This window comes from Pelodiscus sinensis, chromosome 12, assembly GCF_049634645.1.
Source record: "Pelodiscus sinensis isolate JC-2024 chromosome 12, ASM4963464v1, whole genome shotgun sequence".
NCBI lineage: Eukaryota > Metazoa > Chordata > Testudines > Trionychidae > Pelodiscus > Pelodiscus sinensis.
Window position 1 is genome coordinate 41,422,613 of NC_134722.1, and position 17,397 is coordinate 41,440,009.

The following is a 17,397-nucleotide window of genomic DNA, read 5'->3' on the forward strand; positions in this document are numbered from 1 at the left end:
ATGAGGCCTGAACACAGATGTCACAGTGTCCCTCTGGGTCTGAGGACAGTGCTGAAGGGAGAAGAGTGGTCTTGCTGGTAGGACATAAGAATGGGAGTCGGGAGCTTTGAGCCACCTGGAGCAACTCTGTGCCTCACCTTCCCCATCCGTGAAATGGGGGTAAGAACAGAAAGGCTCTCAAGGACAGCTGGCCAGAACGGAAAAGGACCCTCACTATGACGAGGCATTAGTAGGAGGAGAGGGATTCTTACCCTGTGTCAGAAAAGTTTGCATTGTCTCCTCCCCAAGGACCTTCACCCAGAGATTGATTCTTAGCTCCTACGGTATCCTGCCAGGCCCCCTGGGAACTCCTTTCCCTGCCACCTCTGGAGCACTGAAGGCGGCACAAATGCACAAAGGGTTCAGTAGAAGTGAGGAGCCTAAACCCTTTCTGCGGATCGGCGCCTGAATGTCAGAGTCACGGTTGTTGTCGTGTTCCCGGGGCAAAGGCCATTGGGAAGCAGAGGTTTCCCAGGCATCAGTTACAGCAGCTCTGTGGGGTTTCCAACCTGTTTCCTCTTTGTTTCAGCTTTTCAGCAACAGCCTTTAAAATCGGACAGGGACACGTGGCTCATCCTGAACGAACATCGGCAATGGCTGCAGAAGCTTGCGAGCCGCGTGTTGGGTGCTTCTTACGACATGGGAGCGGCACCGACACAGAAGGACTCTTCCTCCTGCCACGGTAGGTACCACAGACGGGAGCAGCTCTTTGGAGCAGGGAGGCAGGTTCCATGGGGCGAGAGGGGCCGTGAGGGGTGGCAAGAGCGACGCGGCGTCCTGGAGTCACCGGGGGCCACTCGCGTGGGGGCTGGAGCTGAGGGAAATTGTTCCTACCACGGCCCTACCCCAAACGACCCCCCCCCCCCGCCTTTGGGCTCCATGCGCGATGGCCCAGCCCCCCAGCCACAGCTTCTCCATGGGATCCCCTCCGTCAGCAGCGCGCGGAGAGAGGGGGATTCTCCAGGACTCCCTTCGGCCATCGCCAGCCCCAGGGGAGCAGCGGCCGGGGGAGGGGCTGGACTCTCTCAGGGATGCCGGCTCTCAGGGAAATGGCAAAGGGGGAGGAAGGGGAACCTGCCCTGGTTCTCCCCCTTGACAATTGTGTCCTTCTCATCTGTGCTCCTGCCCTGTCTCCTCTGACAGACACTGGCTGAGCCCACCGCTCCCCGGCCTGGCCGGAAGACCAAGCAGCTGGGACACCACAAGGATCCGGAAGCGGCAGAGCTGCACATGACGGGGAACCAGCCACGACCGGGACCAGGAGCCGTTCAACCCACAGGCCAGAGGACGCCAAGCCCCTCCCCGGCCCTGCGGCGCGTCCACAAGAACCGAGGATCCGCTCCTGGCCCAGAGACTTGCAGCTGTCGTGGACTTTTGCTTGTTCCCCAACATTTGTCCTGCCCGACACCCCAGGACATGGCTTGTGAGTCACCATCAGACCCACCCATCTCCGGGCCCTTCCCACCGGCATCTGCCCATCTGGGTGGGTCTCTCTCGTCGTCCGTCTGCCTTCCCACAAAGACCAGCGTGGGACCACTCTCCTGGGGGGCACTGGGACTGCACGCGTTCTGGGGTGCGCGGTGGGGGAGGGGTTGGGGCTGCCCAGCGTTCTGGGGTCCGCGGTGGGGGAGGGGTTGGGGTTGCGCGTTCTGGGGTCCGCGGTGGGGGAGGGGTTGGGGTTGCGCGTTGTGGGGTCCGCCGTGGGGGAGGGGTTGGGGTTGCGCGTTCTGGGGTCTGCGGTGGGGGAGGGGCTGGGGCTGCCCAGCATTCTGGGACTGGGGTGGGAAGCTGAGGCTGCCCGGCTGCTCTGGGGCTTGCGGGGATGCCAGGGCACTGGGCAGCCTGGGGGCTGGTGTGGGAGGGTAGAAATCTGGGGCTGGGCAGCCACCAGTGTGGGGAGGAGAGGGCAGGGCAGGGCAGGGGCAGCAGCCTGGGGGGTTGAGGGGGTGGAGCCTTGGGAAGAAGGGGCGGGGCTGAGGTTTGCCTTCCCTCCTCAGCCGTTCGCCCGCTGCCCATGCCTCCCACTGCTCTCTGCCAGTCGGGTAGAGGCCCTGGAGAGAGGGGACGTGCCCAGGCACAGAATTGCTCTGGTCAGGTGCCCCGGCCACAAGAGACTCCTCTGACCCTCCAAGAAACCCCACAGAGCCCTCTGCCAACTGGGGCGGGTTTCACCCCTCCCCCATCTCAGAAGGCCACGTGGGGAATTCTTGGAGGGGTCTTGGACCCTCTTGTGGTTTTATCCCCGTGGATCTGCCTCGGGAATGGATTTCACCGATTGGTGACGGGTGCGGGGCAGGGACCCATCTGGAAGTGGGTCAGGGGACCCCTCTGAGGACTCCTCTCCCGCCCTCCACCAATTACTGTGGCCCCTGCCCGTAGGACCAGCGAGGGAGGGGACTGCACCACATGGGGGAAGTGCCGTGGTCTGGGGCCCTGCCTGCAAGAGGGTCCTGTGACCCCTCCAAGGAATCTCTCCACCGTCCCCTCCCTACCAGTGAGGGTCACCCCCTCCCCCCCGCCTCAGGCCAGCTCAGAAGGGAAACGTTCACCAGTCAGAGCAGCCAGTGCCCGACAGCCTAGGCCAGAAGCCTCCATCTCTGGAGCTGAGCAGCCGGCCGGCACCATCGCCCTGGACGCCCCAGCTCAACAGTGCGAGGAAGAGCCCGTCTCGCTCCCTGGACGTCTTTCCAGAACTCAGCGCCTGGCCCTTCGGGCTGCACCTCTGACTGGTGCACGTTTCCCTTCCGAGCTGGCGTGGGGGAGGGGGTGACCCTCACTGGTAGGGAGGGGACGGTGGAGAGACTCCTTGGAGGGGTCACAGGACCCTCTTGTGGGCAGGGCCCCAGACCGTGGCACTTCCCCCATGTGGTGCAGTCCCCTCCCTCGCTGGTCCTACAGGCAGGGGCCACAGTGACTGGTGGAGGGGGGAGAGGAGTCCTCAGAGGGGTCCCGTGACCCACTTCCCAATGGGACACTCTGCCCCCCGTCGGAGGGACAACTCCCAGCCTGGCTGCGTTACACCAGTCGCTGGGGACAGACCCGCAGTCACGGCGCGCTCCGCTTAGACAGGGCTGACTCCCACGCACGACGCCGCAAAGGGGTTAGGGTGGGAGCCAGTTAGGATCCGGCCCATCGGTCAAACCCACTCTTGGGGCGGTGCTACGGGGCCACGTTCCCTCTCAGGTGCAGAATGACCTTTGTTAGGTGCGGCAGGGGGCACAGGGCAGGGGCAGCGGTACTTGTTCTGGCTGGGGGCAGCCTCGGGGGCGCGGCCGGGGATGGAGGATATGCGGCGCGGGGGAATTATCTGAACTCCTGGACTAATAAATGTATCTCTGCTGTAGACCCTGCATTGCTGTGAATTCCTCGGTCGCGACAAAGATTGTGTTTGATGTTTGTTTGTCTTGTGGGGTTTGTCTTATTGCTGCCTTGTGCTGTATTGTGTTAAACACAAATCCCGCGTTAGGCAGAAACGGATTAATAGGCATTGCTGACTGTATCTGCAGAAGCTATCGTCTCAGCAGGGCAGAGGCCCAGCAATGCCAGGCACAGCAGCTCCTGCACTTCTGCCCCAGTGAGGGGGGGGGGCAGATCTCTGCCTGGGGACCCGCCCGGCCTGTCTCCTCAGGAACCTCTCAGCAGCTGTATCCTGCCACAAGCCATGAGCAGCCGTGAGCGTGGGCATCGCAGCCTCTCACCATAGGACAGGCAGCTCCCTCCCAGCCTGAGCCACACAAGAACCCAGGCGTCCTGGGCCAGACAGCTGAACATGTGTGTGTGGGGGGTGGGGGGTGACATCTCCCAGCTCATGATCCCCCAGCACTTCACAGACGTTCCTGAAGCCTCCCACGCTGGGCCGTGGGGACTGGAGAGCACCCAGCTCCCCCCAGGAACACCCAGTTCCCTTGCACTCTCCAGACCTCAGCTGGCCGCTGCCAGTCCCTCTCTCTAGCCCGTTTCTGGGCAGACTGCAGTCCCTCCTGGCCACTCCTCCCTGGCAATGGTTGCAGACCTGCTGCCTCTGCAACCCTGCCTTCAGGCCTTACGGCCTGGGGCTTCCCCGGCCCAAGCCCTCCCAGCCTGCCAAGTCTGCTGTCGTACCTCGGTGTTTTGTACCTCGGTACCTTCGGTGGTCTGGACTGTCAGTGTCAGCGTCGTCTGGTCAGGGTCGTCCTGGCGCGCTCCTGACAGGACCTCTACTCCGTCGGTGATAATAAACTCTCGGCTGCGTGCGTAACAGTCGGTACTCCCTTTATCTAGCGTGTTAGACCCCGTGCACTTGGGTCAACACAAGAGATCTCTGAGAGGCCCCGGAAACGACAGATGCAGGCAAGGTTTGAAATCAGTCGAGCGGGTTTATTGTCAGATGCGAAGCTCTACCAGTTGGTAACACAGATCAGTACAATGTGACACCACTGGGCACTATGGCCCGCGTTGACACGGTACCAACACCGGGCAGGCCTATTGTCATATATCAGATATTAACAGCACTTAGTCAAAGTTAAGTTACTGTGCACTCTGTAAGTTTAGGCAATGACACCTGCCGTTCAGGCGCCTAGTGCGCCCCCCCCAAGGTCGGCCGGAGAGCACCCTCTGCGGTGTCCTTTTATAGACAGGTACAAACAACTTACATCATTTCTTTACGTACCAGGTTAACACCCTCTGTTGCCTAGTTACCACCCCTCACTGGATGGAAGGGGGGCTCACTTACTATCCTTCATGCTGTCAATCTCGACCCGGTCCTGAACCTAGGTCAGTCTGTGCATTAGTTTTTAGGGAGTTTTTGTACCAAGACATTTCTTATTAAGATGTTCCATTACTCCCCTTTGGCTCACAGTCTGTACCCAGTGCCTCCCTGTGTCCTTCCATGCTCGACCTAACTTACACAATCACACAGTTATCAATAGGGCTTCTTTCTTGGCTCCTGTGTTACTGAACCAAAGTCTTGCTCACTAGATTGCAGGCCTGTTGCTGTTTCCGTGTTGCAGGCCTTAGGCCTGCTGACTCCATATCACTGACCCTCAGCTTACTACATCTGCCTCTCACAGCCCCGCCCACCACGGCTGCCTCTCGCAGATGCACAGACAGACCTTCCAGGACACAGGAATCAAATCCTCACCTTACAAGAAGTGATTTTTGGTATAAAACAGGAGAGAAACGTGATAAAGAGTACTTGTTTCCTTGATGTTACAGAGCAACTGAGGAAACCGAATTAAAGCAGAAAAAACCCTCTGGCACAATGCTCATTTTTTCGGGAAGAATGGCTCTTGCGCAGGGGGGGGGCATTTCACATCTACACAGCTCCTTTTTGTGTAAAAGCCTCTCGTGCAACAACTGTTGCTAATTAATTATGCAAATGAAGCGTGGCGATAGTCTACTCTGCGCTTCATTTGCACAAGCTTTTGCGGAAAAAGGTTGCGGTATGGACGTAGCCAAAGAGAGCAGGCAGGGAACCTAAATCCAATTCACATTTCAACCCTCTGTCTCGATTGGTTCTCCTGGCCCCCTGGCTGACACCTTTGCTAGGTACCTGAATTAACCCTTTAATCAGCGGGTGCTGGTCAGCACTCCTCTTGTTCATGACACCTTCCCGTGGGCCCGCCTCCATGTCGTAGAGCTCAGCAGTTTGGCATTGGCCCCTTTCCTCTGGTGCAGCCAGGTGAAGGGAGAGTGGTCGGTTACACTGTCAGAGCCGCCCGAATAGCTATCTAAGGGTTGGAGTATTGTGTCCAGTTCTGGGCATCACATTTCAAGAAAGATGTGGAGAAATTGGAGAGGGTCTTGAGAAGAGCAACAAGAATAGTTAAAGGTCTAGAGAACATGACCTATGAGGGAAGGCTGAAAGAATTGGGTTTGTTTAGTTTAGAAAAGAGAAGATTGTGGGGGGGACAGGATAGCCGTTTTCAGGTATCTAAAAGGGTGTCATAAGGAGGAGAGAGAAAACTTGTTCATCTTTGCCTCTGAGGATAGAACAAGAAGCAATGGGCTTAAACTAAAGCAAGGCAGCTTTTACTTGGACATTAGGAAAAAGTTCCTAGCTATCAGAGTGGTTAAACACTGGAATAAATTGCCCAGGGAGGTTGGAATCCCCATCTCTGGGAATATTTAAGAGTAGGTTAGATAAATGTCTATCAGGGATGGTTTAGACAGTATTTGGTCCTGCCATGAGGGCAGGGGACTGGACTCAATGACCTCTCGAAGTCCCTCCCAGTCCTTGTATTCTATGATACTATCATCTGGTGGCGTGTTTTTATTCATCAAAGGGCCAATTAAGGTGAATCGAACATATGACCAATTTATGAAGGTTAAATTTACAAAATAGGGGATTCAGAGGATATTAAAAAATGGTTATCGACAACCAATAAACAGTACAAGCGACGAGGAGTCCTGTGGAACCTTATAGACTAACTGAAGTGTAGGAGCATAAGCTTTTGTGGGCAAAGACCCACTTCATCAGATGCAAACAGTACAGTAATCAATTCCAAAAATCACAAGGAAAAGGAAAAGGAAAATTTCGGCTGAGTCCAATTGGCATGGTCTGTGTAATAACCAAAGTTTATAGCAGCCTTCTTGAAAGTTCCCAGACTGTCGCTCAGGAGCTCAAATCTCGCAGCTCACCGAGAGCTTTGAGAGGAGCCCTGAGAAGAGCCCTCCGAGTCCTCTTCCCTGCCGATGGTAAGTAGTTCTCAGGGTGGCTGGCGATGGTCTTCAGTGGAGTCTCCCGTAAGGCTGCAGTTGTCTTGATCCGGAGTCTGATGTCCTGTGAGGAAAACCCCGCGCACCCTGCCTCTGGGACGGACATCTCCAAACTGTCCAGCTATCGGCCTTTTATCCCGTCTCAGGCGGGAAATCCCTGCGAGGGAAACCCCTCAGAGTCTGCCCCTGCTAGGGAGACCCTGTGTGTGAACTTCTGAGGTAAAGCCAGGTCAGACCGGACAGTGTGTGTTTGTGAGAATGTCAGAGACACACACACTGAGAGTGACAGAGATTTGTGCATTGCCGAGCTCCCTCCATCCCCTGCTCTCTGTGTGGAGATAGGGTGTGACGGCGCGTTGGGGGTTCCCCGTCTCCTGCACCCCGAAATGGCACAAACAGACTGCACCAGCCAGTGGAATTGAGGGTGGTTTATTGCTCCTCCAGCACAGCGCAGCACAGATGTAACTGGTTACAGGAACTGGGCTAGGATGCCTCAGGCCCCCTTGAGATGGGGGAGACTGGGCCCCTAAACTCCAGCCCCTTCCCCTAGGCTCTCCTCCATGCCCTCCGACAGCCAGCAACCAACTCCCAAACTTCCAGCCCTGCCCCCCAGCCAAGGCAGCATTCCACCTTCCTTTGTTCCTCTCCATGGGGGGTGTCTGGCCACTGGTTTGCATAGTGACTCATCCTGTTTTGCTGGGTCGTGGTACCCACGACAGCCAGTGGGGGTTACTCCAGAGCCAGCAGCATAGAAACCAGCCAGGTACCCCCACTACGTCACAGTTCTCCCCCCTCCGAGAGCGAACTGAGCAGGGTCACTCCGCTCGTGACCTAGGGAAGTTCGGGTCCTCTGCGTGGGAACCCGCCCCGGGGACATGGGTGCTCCCCTTGACTCGGGCCGGCCGTGGCGAGGCCCCACATGAGCTGGCTTCCCTCTGTCCACTCGCCACCCTGCTCCAGGGCGACTGGCACAGGCCTGTCCTCGGGGGTCACACCCACCCTTCCGCTGGCCTTGATCTCTGGCCAGGGTCTCTCGGGCCGGGACCATGAGCCCAGCGAGCCTTCTCTGGACAGCCAGGGCGGCTTCCACCCCCGATGCTCCATCCAGGGAGGACTTCCCCTCCCATAACTCTCTCAGCAAGCCCAGAGGGTCCTCTATCTGGGGTAGAGACCCCCAAGCCGCTTTCCTACTGTCCTGGGCCTTCCCGCCCCTTTGGCAGGAGTCACAGGACCGGCAGTACCGCTGCACGGCTGTAAAGATTCCCGGCCAATAGAAGTGCTGGAGCAGCTTCAGCCGGGTGCTCCGGATCCCCCGGTGGCCCCCAACGGGGAAATCGTGGGCCAAATACAGCAGCTTGAGGCGATACTTTCGGGGGACGACCAGCTGCCGCTCTACCCTCCATGCCCTCGCCTTCCTGGGGGGGAGCCACTCACGGAACAGGAGCCCACGCTCCCGCAGGAATCTCTCCTGGCCACCTCTCCCCCGGGGCTGAGCTGCATGGAGGCCAGCCTGGTCCCTCAGCCTCTGCAAGGAGGGGTCTGCCTGCACCTCAGCCTGGAATTCAGCTGCTGAGGCAGGGATCGGGACCTGTCCCCCACCTCTGCCTAGGTCCGGAGTCCCAGCCTGGCTGGACCCCGTGTCCACTGGGATGGGACCCTGAGGATGCTGCCAGGAGTCCTTCCCTGGACCCACGTTGTCAGCCCCCCGCTGGCTCTGGCTCCAGGTAGTGACTAGAGCCCGCTGGGATTCATGGGGCCACTCCTCTAGGTCATTCCCCATCAGCACCTCGGTGGGCAAGTGCGGGTGCACCCCCACTTCCTTGAGGCCCTCCTTGGCCCCCCATTTCAGATGCACCCTGGCTACAGGCACCTTAAACGGGGACCCGTCTATGCCCTTCAGGGTCAGCTGCGCGTGGGGTAGTATCCGCTCCGGGGCCACTATGTCGGATCGGGCCAGAGTCACCTCCGCCCCCGTGTCCCAGAAGCCCGTCACCTTCCTACCATCCACCTCCAGGGGTATGAGGCACTCGCTCCGCAGGGGCCGTCCTGCCCCCACCCGGTACACGGAGAAATCCTCCTCCTGAGAATCAGACCTCCCAGGGGAGGTGCACTGAGCCTCCTTCCCCTCTCTCTGAGCTGAGGTTTGCCTGCCAGCCCCTGCCTCTGGGGCAGCCTGCCCTTCCTCCCGCCCCAGCCAGTTAACCCTGGAAAGTCCCCGGTCCTGGGACCTGGTGCACTGAGCCCTCTTGTGGCCTTTTTGCCCACAGCGATGGCAAGTTAGGCTTTGGGCTGTCTCTGTCCAGGCCCTGGCTGGTTCTCTGGGGCACAGACGACCTGTTCCTTGGTCTCGCCCCGTAGTTGACTCCCTCCGTCGCTCAGCCGAGATCCGGTCTCTGCGCGGTTCCCTCTCTCTCCGGGACTCCCGTTCACACCCGGACCGGCTCTCCGTGAACTCATCCGCCAGTCTCCCGGCCTCCTGGGGGTTCTCTGGTCTCCGGTCCTTGAGCCACAGCCTCAGTTTGGGTGGGCACGCTTCATAGAACTGCTCCATCATGACCAGCTTGAGCAGCTCCTCTGCGGTCTGGGCTCCGACTCCCGAGACCCACTTGCGGCAGTATTGCGCCAGGCGGGAGGCCAGGTCCACATAGGTCTCCCGTGGCCCTTTCTGTACCCCCCGGAACTTCTTCCTGTACATCTCGGGGGTCAGCCCGAACTTGTGCAGCAGGGCCTCCTTGACTCGGTTGTAATCCCCTGGCTGTAGGTCCTCCAGCTGACTGAGCACTCCGGCCGCCTCCTGGCTCAGTGCGGGGATGAGCTCCTGCAGCCAGTCAGCTGGGGGAACCCGTTGCAGTCCACAGGCCCTCTCAAAGGAGCTGAGGAACCCGTCTATGTCGCCCATGTCCTTCAATTGGGCCACCACGAGCCTCTCCAAGCGCCTGGCAGTCTTGGGACCCTGGGGCCCATCCGCACTTGGCGCAGCCGGTGCCCCGCCGGTTCTCCGCTCTGCCATGGCCAGCTCATGCTGTCGCTGCCTCTCTCGATCTTGGCGCTCCTTCTCTCGATCTTGGCGCTCCCTCTCTCGGTCCTGGCGCTCCTTCTCTCGGTCCTGTACTTCCAATTCCCGGATCCGCAGCTGGATCTCCAGCCGCCGCAGCTCCGCTGGGCTGGCCCCTGCCCTAGATGGGCTGCAGCTTGCAGGCCTCCCGGGAGACGCTGTCTCATCTCTCCGGTGGGTTCCAGCGCTCCTCCCCCTCTCTGAGCCTGACACACTCTCAGGGGGGGTCTGGCTGCTTCCCCTGGGGACAAGATCCTGGCCCTGTGGCTGGTCGTTCTCTTCTAGCTGAGCAATCAGCTGGGCCTTGGTTGCTTTCCGCACAGGCAAGCCCCTCTCTCTGCACAGCCCCACCAGCTCTGCCTTCAAGAGTCGGGCGTAGGCCATCTGCCCGCTGGGCCCCTCGGTGCAGACTCACCAGTCTAGTGCTGCAGCGCCCCACGATTCCCAGGAACCGCTTCGCTCTGTCTCCAGCACGCCTGGCTCCAGGGCTCTTGCTTCTACTGCGCCTTGTCGCTTGCCGCTGGAAGCTCCATCCACGGGGTGCAGTGCATCCCACTTCTGACACCAGTGTGACGGCGCGTTGGGGGTTCCCCGTCTCCTGCACCCCGAAATGGCACAAACAGACTGCACCAGCCAGTGGAATTGAGGGTGGTTTATTGCTCCTCCAGCACAGCGCAGCACAGATGTAACTGGTTACAGGAACTGGGCTAGGATGCCTCAGGCCCCCTTGAGATGGGGGAGACTGGGCCCCTAAACTCCAGCCCCTTCCCCTAGGCTCTCCTCCATGCCCTCCGACAGCCAGCAACCAACTCCCAAACTTCCAGCCCTGCCCCCCAGCCAAGGCAGCATTCCACCTTCCTTTGTTCCTCTCCATGGGGGGTGTCTGGCCACTGGTTTGCATAGTGACTCATCCTGTTTTGCTGGGTCGTGGTACCCACGACAGCCAGTGGGGGTTACTCCAGAGCCAGCAGCATAGAAACCAGCCAGGTACCCCCACTACGTCACATAGGGCATAAGAGTAGAGGGAGGGAGGAACACCCTGACATCAGAGCCCCCCCCCTTCTCCTTCCCACACCCTGCACAGCAAGCAGGATACCAAGGGGGCAGCTTCAATGCAGAAGGCAGGAGCAGCATGAAAATGGGTAGAGGAGCAACTGAAGCGTTAGCCCTTGAGAGCTTCCTGGACAAACCAGCCAGGATCATCGGCCAGAGGCTCTGAGATCTGTCATTCGATCCCGATCCACTGCTCGGTGAGCACTGCTCTACTATTTCTGCTGCTGCCGCTTCTTCTGTTGCTGCTCCTTCTCCTGCCCCTGCTTGTTTTCATGTTTCTTCTTCTGTTTGTGCTGCTGCTTCTTTGGCTACTTTTTCTTCTGTTGTTTCTTTTGCTGATTCTTCTTCTGCTTTTGCTTCTTCTTCCTCTGTGGCTGCTACTTACTCTGCTGTTGCCTCTTCTGCTGCTGCTTTTCTTCTTCTTCTGGGCTGTGTCTACACCGCACCCCTTTTCCGGAAAGGGATGCAGATGAGACAAGTCGGAATTGCAAATGCAGCGGGGATTTAAATTTTCCCCACTAAATTTGCATGAACATGGCTGCCGCTTTTTTCCGGCTCGGTGCTTTGCCGGAAAAAAGCGCCAGTTTAGACAGGGATCTTTCGGGAAAAAAAGCCTTTTCCGAAAGGTCCCTTATTCCTCTTAAAATCAGGACACAGCCCTGCTGCTGCTGCTGCTATTTCCTCTTTCTTCGGCTGCTGCTTCTTCAGCTTCTCCTATTCCTGCCTCTGCTTCTGCTGTTCCTGCTGCTCTTTTCTTCTTCTGCTGCTGCTGCCTCTTTTCTTCTCTGTTTCCTCTACTGCTTCTGCAGCTGCTGCTGCTTCTCTGGCTGCTGCTGCTCCTTCTTTTTCTGTGGATACTTCTGCTGTTGCTGCTATTGTGCTGCTACTTCTTCTCCATCTGGTGTTTGTTTCCTGTTGCTACTCTTTCTGCTGCTACTACTTCTTTTTCTGTTCCTTCTTCTGCTGCTCCTTCTGCTGCTGTTGTTGCTTCTTCTGCAGTGCTGCTGTTTCTGCTGCTTCATCTGCTTCTATGGTTCTTTCTGTGGCTGCTCCTATTTGTTTTTCCTGCTTCTCCTTCTTCTGTTTGTGCTTCTGCTTCTTCTGTGGCTGCTGCTGTTTTCTTTCTTCTCCTGCTGCTGTTTCTACTTCTCTCAGGTATGTCTACACTTACCCCCTAGTTCGGAGTAGGGAGGCAAATGAAGCATACCAAAGTTGCTAATGAAGTGTGGGATTTAAATATCCCGTGCTTGATTAGCATATTTGCAGCCGGTGGCCATTTTAAAATGCCAGTCGCCCGATTTAACTCACCGTGTGTAGACACAGTAGTCCGATTTAAAACCCTTCCCTCGGTTTAACTGTTACTCCTCATTGCACGAGGAGTAACAGTTAAATCTCGCGCTTCATTAGCAACTTGGGTATGCTTCATTTGCCTCCCCCGTCCGAACTAGGGGACAAGTGTAGACACACCCCCACTCAATAAGGAGCAGCCAGAGATCATGACGCAGGGATGATCCCCAAAGCCTTATTCTGCCCCTCTAGTGGAGCTGGTGGGAAGTGGGGGGGGGAGGGGTGACCCACAGAAATTAGGAGCCTGCTGGAAGTCTCCAGAGAGCTGTCACCTCTGCACCTGGGAAGGGAAGGGGGAGGGGCTCGCTCCTCAGGAAGCAGGGGAAGCCTTGTGCCCGGTAGGGAGCTGGCTCCATCACTGTAGCTGGCTGGGCCCTTACCCCGCTCTGCCCTGTCAGGAGGAGGGGAAGGGAACTCGGGGGCTGAGGTGGTAACAGAGCATCTCCCTCCCTCCCATTTAACACTCCATTGACATCCACAGCAAAGTGTGGGACACTTCCGGCCCACGCAGCCTCCTCAGCACCTGCCCTGCTATCGACAGGCACATTTGCCTTCCCTCTGCCTCCTGCCTGTTCCAGTGCGAGAGGAAACCGCAACATCCTCTGGGAGGAGGGTCCCAACTACGGGATGGTTTCCCTCTGCTCCCATTGAATGCTCTGTTCCCTTGAGACTTTCATCCTCCTTAAGAGCACTGGGGCTCTCAGACTGGAGGTGGGACAGTACTACTGTGTCCCGGAAAGTCTCATCAGCATAGCTCTCTGCCTCCCTTAGCTCCTCCAGTTCAGACACCCTGGCCTCCAAAGCACGAACTCGGTCTCTGAGGGTCAGGAGCTCCTTGCAACGGGTGCACACATACGCCACCCGCCCACAGGGCAGGTAATTATACGTGTTACACTCGACGCAATAAACAGGATCGCCCCCACTCCGCTGCTGGGCTTCTGTCTCCATTTTTCTAATGAATAAGTTTAAGTATAAACTGGGATTCTTTTTAAACCTCTGGAATATAGATTATTATACAAGTTATGTTTTAAAGAAGGTCAGAAGTCACTAGTGCCCTCTAACCTCCCCCTCTAAACTCCCTGTTAGCTGTTCCTGTTCGCAAGCTCCCTGGGCGCTGAGTCACAGGCTTATATAGCTCCGGTAGCCCCTCCCCCTGACTGAGGCTCAGCCAATTAACAGAGGCTTCTAGATTTCAAACCTTTTAGAAGCTCCTTCAAACAAACAGACAGACAGACAAACACAAGCTCAGCACACAGCAAATAACTCCCTCCCCCCCCCCCCCCCACAAACACACACTCCAGACAGCCTCTTACCACAAGGGTCCCACTTTTACTCCTCTTTTACCTGGAGAACTCCCTCTCCAAACTCCCTGTTAGCTGTTCCTGGTCGCAAGCGGAACAGGACTTCACTTGACTGCGTACTGAAATGTTTCTGTGTTTGTCAAGTAGCTTGCTAATGTTTTCAGTGCCAAAATCATCCCTGATTTCATGTGGGGGAAGAGAGGCAAAGAAAAAAGCTGCCCATTCATTTAGTACATTCTCTGGAAACCTCTTACTCAGAGGCTCACACAGCAGGGAGATGAAACGTAGAATAGGTTCACTGCTGAACTGGTCATCGGTTGTGGTTGATTTGATTTGATTTTTCACACTGTTTCTCCAAGATCCTGCTCTCTCATCCTGTGGCTCTGGGCCCTTGCTAACTGCACAGCCTCACACGTTGTCAAAGAACCTTTCTGGGAGCATTTAGTCAGTTCTGTTAATTCACGTGAGACCTCATTTAATACAGCTGCAGTGACGTGGCAATTGGTGTCATGGAACTTAGTCAGGCAGCACTTTGCTATTGGGTCATTATTTTTTGAGATTTCCTGTTCCAAATAGTTAAGAAGGGGCTCCTAATTACACAGCAAAGCACTTCCAGCAAAATGTCTAGGTGGCCACCTCACTTCAGTTGGAGGTTTCAATGATACAGTCTCATTTTCTGTGACATTTGCTATTTCCTCCAATTGTCCTCTTCGGACTGAGGATCTGCAAAAGATTCTATAAACGGTCTTCAAAAGGGTCTCTACTGTCTTCAGCACTGGCACTTGGTTCCACACATCAGGTCTTCTCCATGGGCCAGGCAGTGTTGTGCTGTTAAATGTGGGATGCTTTGCTTGAGTTGTCTGGCAACACCATTGTTTTTCCCCCAGCACGACTGAAGCACCATCTGAAGTGCACATCACTGTTTTCATCAGATCCCGCTTATTCAGGTTGTCAAAGGCTTTGAGAGCAGCTGTAACAGCTTGTGCATTCCAAGCAGATAACTGAATCGTTCCACCAAACACAGTCTTCTGCCCTGCACATGCTGCAGCTCTGAACTTGAAGTCAATGAAAAGCAAGTTGGTGACAGAAATACCTGTGCTCTCATCAGTAATAAGTGTATGGTAGGAAGACAGGCAAATAGCTGACTTGATTTCTGCACAGACAACACTGATGATTGACTCCAAAACCACAAAAGCAGAGTTTTTCTATGCCAGCTTGTACATACTGGTGCTTTCCCATGTGCTCATTTATATTTTGCGCATTTCTATTCTGGAGCTGTTCTTTTGTACGGGAAGCAGAAAGTTATCTGTGAGAATTTTTATTTTTATTTTTATTTTTTCTGGCTTTAAATGTTTTCTGTCCTTCAGTTCCAGCCTCTTCTGTTTCTTATTTGTGTTTCTAAGAGCATCCTTCACAACTCACATCCCAGGGAAGGAGAATTCCTGCTCCTAAGAATATGTGCAGCAGATTCACGGCTTTTGCTTGATGAATCCTCTTCATGTTGTCCAAGGGCTTCCCCCGTCCCACTTGTGGCCTGCGGAGAAGTGGCTGCATATTCTAGTCTGAGTCCAAATTTAGCAGGTCAAGCCCACATCAGCACTGTACTGGAATATGTCCCCGCTCTGTACACAGATCTGGCCTTGAGATTGTTGAGATTTTGCTTCAACTCTTTCATTCACCCATTCTCCTTTGACCGTGGGGCAGCATTTCTTCTTAGGGTTTGCTCCTGTGCTGGTTGATGCTCTTTGCCTTCATTAACACATGGCTGTTAACAGGTTCAGAAGGGCTGGGGGTCATGTAATATCACGTATTGTGCTCTTAATTAAAAATCCTGTAGTCCATGAGATATATTCAGCTTGTATTAAAAAGAGTCTGCCCGAGAGTGCTGCTGTGATAACTAACTCTGTTGCAGGCAATGATTAGAGTCATTTAACACTAGGACAGGAAGTGACTCAGGGGATCAAGTCCCTCCCCTGCACTCACGGCAGGACCAAGCACTGTCTAGATCATCCCTGGCAGGCGTCTGTCCAACCTGCTCTTCAGTATCTCCAGTGATGGAGACTCCACAACCTCCCTCAGCAATTTATTCCAGTGTTTAACCACCCTGACAGTTAGGAAGTTTTTCCTTATGTCCAATCTAAACCTCCCCTGCTGGAATTTAAGTTCATTGCTTCTTGTCCTATCCTCAGAGGCCCAGGAGAACAGTCTTTCTACCTGCTCCTCCTGGTAACACCCTTTTAGATACTTGAAAACCGCTATCATGTCCCCTCTCAGTCTATTCTTTTTTAAAGTAAACAAGACCAATTCTCACTTATTATGCCCTTCCAGTATGACAAGTGAACCATTAGTAATTACTTTCTGAGAACAGTTATCCAGCCAGTTTTGCACCCACTTACGTTGTATTTCATCTTTTTGGTAGTTGCCCCATCTAGGTTGTATTTCCCTAGTTTATTGATAAGCAGGTCATGCGATACCGTATCAAATGCCCACCTCCTTCCCATACTGCATTGCCTAGTGCAGTAGTCTGGGAGCTGAATTTGTTTGTGAACACAGAGGCAAAATAAGCATTGAGTACTTCAGCTTTCTCCACATAATCTGTCACTAGTTTACCCCACCAAACCAAGCACCACCAGCAGCTTCCTTGCAACCGGTAGGATGGCGAGTGCAGGTTAGGTCTACACTACAGAGTTTTTGCTCAAAAACGGCCGTCCATATCTCAAGTGCTTTTTTGCGCAAGTAAAACCAAAGAACAGAGGGGTTTTCCCGGTGTAGGTATTCCTCAGTCTCCGAGGAATAATTCCTTTTTCAAAACAGTTTTTCGCAAAAAGGTGTATGTGGACGGGCAAAAGGGGTTTTTTTGCACAAGAAAAGGGAAGAGGAAAAAGCACAGGTGCCCTGGTGGCCATGCTAGCCATAGTAATCACTGCTCACTTCAAGAAAGCATCCAGGCAGTCTGGACGCTCTCTTTCGCAAAAGTGCATCCCTTTTTTGATGGGCTTTTGCAGTGTGGATGCTCTCTTGTTTAAGAAGTTTTTGCAGATGAAAAGCTTCTTGTGCAAGAAGCCTGTAGTCTACACTTAGCTTTAAGAGAAAATGTAGGATGAACTTCAGCCACTTCTATAACAGCATTTCTGTAGAAAATCCCCTTTTTATAAACAAACAAACAGACCTCAGACAAAGCCTCTCCTATCATATGAACAGCAACCTTCTCATTAGCACTTTAAGCCAACTTTAGGGTCATCGGCTCCCACCGTCCCAGGCTGTAAGGCCAGAAGGGACAGCCCTGCTCCCCGAGTTTCACCTCCTTCACAACACAGGCCTGAGATATTCCTCACAACATTTCCTGTGTCACTCCCGGCCCCATGTCTCTTCACCTTTGCCTGGGTTCTGTGGACAAGCTCTGGCTCTTACAGGAGCGGATGGTTTCAAGAGACCGCTCTTGTGTGTGAATCCTGGGCAGACTATTCCCCTGCCTTTCCGGAAGGACAGAAAAACCCATTGGCTCCTTCTTTTTATTCTAGGCTGCATTTCTTCTTGCGAAGACTCACCTCAAGGGAGCACAGACACAGCCAGGTGCTCAGGGTGGTGGTCCAACCTGCAGCAGCCGAGGTATGCTCCGGCCTCAGCCAGCAGGAGCAGGCCTTGCCAGAGGAGCCCAAGAGAACCAGAGGCTCTTGAAAGCTCCTATCAGGCATAAGAAGACTCTGTCTGTAGCCAGTGTGGCAGCTCCATGGCAGAAGCTGATGAGGAGACAACAGCTTCCTCACCCACAAGCTAGTTTTACTAGCTAGGAGCTTACAAATTAGAAAGGGAAAGAAGCTGCAGTATTAAATACGCCAGAGCACAACACATCTTCAGGGAAAGGGAACAGAGCCAAGAGCCCAGACACTGCTGCATGCAGAGAGA